The sequence below is a fragment of the Phascolarctos cinereus genome, unplaced genomic scaffold (assembly GCF_003287225.1).
Source record: "Phascolarctos cinereus isolate Bilbo 61053 unplaced genomic scaffold, phaCin_HiC Scaffold_4;HRSCAF=312, whole genome shotgun sequence".
Taxonomy (NCBI): Eukaryota; Metazoa; Chordata; class Mammalia; order Diprotodontia; family Phascolarctidae; genus Phascolarctos; species Phascolarctos cinereus.
The window spans coordinates 76,309,293-76,312,876 of NW_027555847.1; the positions used below are offsets into that span (position 1 = coordinate 76,309,293).

Below are 3,584 nucleotides of genomic sequence, written 5' to 3' on the forward strand. Positions count from 1 at the left end.
TTCATAACGTACTTATTATTAATAATGGCTACAATATTACTAGGATTTTTCCTTTGGGGATCTCTTTCAGGAGGTGATCAGTGAATTCTTTCAATTTCATCTGAGTTTTCTTGGGCTGGAAATTTGTTTCAGTCTGTCTTTTTGTGGGTTCTGCTGCTCTAGATTTTGTTTAGAGCCATTTATACAGGTATCTGGAGGGCTTTGGGGGAGAGTTCAAGCAAGTCACTGCTCTTTTGGGTATCTTTTTTTCTGTCAAATAAAATATAAATGCCTGACCTACTCATTTAAGGCCCTCTACAATTTGGCACCAATCTATTTATTCTGCTTTGTACTGCTACCTTTCTATCCAGACTAAACTATTTTTCATTCTATCTTGATTACATGTTTTTGACCACTCCAATTTCATGTTCAAAATGAACTCCACTCCCACTTCAAAGTCATTTCAAGTTAAGTTTCTCCCTTCCTTAAAGGCATATCTCAGGAACCAACTTCTCCATGAACCCTTCTCTGATATCCTTAGGTACAAGTGATCATTCCCAGCACAGTTTCCTAGCACTTTGCATGGATCTCTCCTATGTGCTTAACTCACTAGTCTATGCAACACAGTTACCTTAGTTCTTTTCTCCCTGTCTTCCTATGGACTGTACCATACCTTCTTCATAGGTAGGCATTTAATATAATTTTGCAATATCAATAATTACTAAAGTTATTTTCCATAGCTCTTCAATGTTTACTGTGTTTCACTTACAACAGTATGAGGGAGGTATCGCAAGCATTATTTTTCCCTTCTTATGAAGGGGGAAACTGAAGTTCATATCATAACCTCTGTATGTCCTTTTCCATTTGACCAATTCTACTTTTTAAGAGGCTATTTTCTTGAGTGATTTTTGTACCTCTTTTTTTCATTTAGTCCTTTATACTTTTTAAAAAAGTTCCTCACTCTAGTGAATTTCTGTGCCTCTTAACCATTTGGCCTATTCTGTTTTCTAAAGTGTTATTTTCTTCTGTATATTTTGTACTTCCTTTCCCAAACTGTTATCTCAAAGGAAACTTTGAAGTTATTGTCTGACTTGCTCATTTTACAATTGAAAATTATTATTTTCTTGCATAACTCTCATTTTCCCCAATTTTTCCTCCATCTCTTTTATTTGATTTTTAAAATCCCTTTTGTGTGCTTTCAGGAATTTTTTTTTTTTTGGCGTAAGGCCAATTCACATTTTTTTTTTTTGAGACTTTGGATATAGTTGTTTTCACTTTGTTGTCTTCTGAGTTTGTGTTTGATCTTCCCTGTCACCATAGTAACTTCTATGGTCAAATTCCTTTATTATTGATGTTATTTGCTCTTTTCTTCCTAGCCTATTTCTTCACTTTGCATTATAGTTGGGCTCTGCTTCTCGAGGGGAGGGGCACTGTCTCATGCTTTAGGTATTTTGTGCTTCTTTTTTCAGAGGCTAGCTCTAGGGGTCTGTAAGTTTTCAGTTCTTCCAAGGTGATATAATCTAAAAAGAGGTGTGGTTACTGATCTCCTGGCTCATGCTGTGCTCTATAAATGATTGTAAGGACTCTTTTCTGTCTTGTGTTAAGGGTCCCAATTCCTGCTATTCCCCCTCACACTGGGACTGTGAAACAGAACCACCTATTGGCATAATGGTATCATACTCCCAATGCCAGAAAAAGGTACCCTGTAATCTCTGGACCAGTCATCAACCCCCTTACTCTCTGTGGGCCGAGAGCTTCAGAAGCACTGCTACTGATTCAGTTGCCCTCAAGATCAGTTTCTGGATTGACATAGTGCAGCCTGTGCCAGACTGCACTCTGCTCCCAACTCAGCATGACAGGTCTTTTGTGCCAACCTTCTAAGCTGTCTTGAGCTAGAAAATTGTTTCACTCTATTCTTTTTTTGTTTCTGCCTCTTCAGAATTCATTGTAAGGCATTGTTTGTTCGGAGGGGAATTTGGGTGATCTCACTTGAGTCACTGCCTTTACTCTGCCGTCTTGGCTTTTTCCACCACGGCATAGTGTCTTGTCACTTATTTTAAGTAGGACGGTCTAATTATCTAGACTGACCTCTACCTTTACATAAAAAAAATAAACTGTTAACAATAGGTTACTCTTCCACCACTTTTGGATATCCATGCCATTCACACACAGACACACACACACACAGACACGCACACGCACACCCCTATATACATAAGTATGCTTTTATATATATATATGTATATATATATATATATATACATATATATATATACATATACATATATATGCGTGTATGTGTATATGCATAGTATGTATATGTATGTCTATATATGTGTGCATGTGTGTGCACATATGTATGCACGCATATATACATGTGTGTATTATATATGTGCGTGTATACATGTGTACATATAGGTATATGTATACCTGTGTGTGTGTATATATATATATGTATATCTATATATACACATATACATATATATGTGTATATATTGTGTGTCTTGCTCTCCTTAGTAGAGTAGCTGGATGTCACAGTACGTAGAGTATTGTAGTTGAATATGGAAAAACTAAGATTGAATCCTGCCTTATATCTTAATAGCTGTATAACATTGAGCAAGTTATTTAACCTTTTTCAGACCCAGTTTCATAGTCTGTAAAACAGAGATAATAATAGACTCTACCTCACTGGATTGTTGTGAGAAAAAAAAATGAGATATATAAAGTATTTTGCAAACCTTAATGTATTGTATAAATGTTATTTACTGTTGTTGTTGTTACCTTTTCCATTATGGTGTCTATTTATAACTTTTTTTTTGGTAGTAATCAGAAGCTTTATTTAACACAAATAAAAATGTGCAAAGTATTTTACTCATTTTCTTCACTCCTCAGTCTAGCATTTGGATTGGTAATTTTGATGGCTAGCTGAGCCACTCTCTCAACAATGACTTTCTGATTCTTGGAGGACACATTGTGAGCAATCTCAGCACAGTAAGATTTGTTGCACATCAGAAGCACTTCTAGCTCTTTGACATTGTGTACCAAAAACTTCCTGAATCCACTTAGTAACATGTGTTTGGTCTTCTTATTGCTTCCATAACCAATATTGGCCATCAAGATGGCCCTTGAATCGTCTTCGCACCCTGTTGTCAATGCCTCTTGGTTTACACCAGTTTCTCTTGATCTTGACGTGTCTGCTGGACTGGTGCCAGATGAACTTCTTGGTCCACTTCTTGATGATTTTAGGCTTTACGAGAGGTCTGGGGGCAGTCATGGCACCAGTGAAGAGATAGCGGCCCCTCCACGGGAAGTGCCAACAGAAAGAGAGAGAGAAGGAAAGCTATTTATAACTTTTGAGGTTTGAAACCTCTCTCCTTATAAGTGAAATAAAATAAAGAATAATTTGAAATTAACCTTAAACATACAATTCCTATTCTACTTTTAGAACCCTTAATGCATGCATTTTTATCATGTATGATACCAATTTCCAACCCTGATAGTCTGTCTCCTTTTGTTATAGCCCCTACAGAATAATTAAATTACTAATAATGACATGAATATTTGTACAAATAATAAGAGCAACAACCTCAATCAATCAATCAAGG

The 3,584-nt window shown here is 36.2% G+C and overlaps 1 pseudogene; it reads right to left on the minus strand.

Annotated features, from left to right (window-relative positions):
• Nucleotides 1–2,795: 2,795 nt before the first annotated feature.
• LOC110204837 (large ribosomal subunit protein eL32 pseudogene) lies at nucleotides 2,796–3,253 on the minus strand (annotated as a pseudogene).
• Between the last annotated feature and the right edge of the window lie 331 nt (nucleotides 3,254–3,584).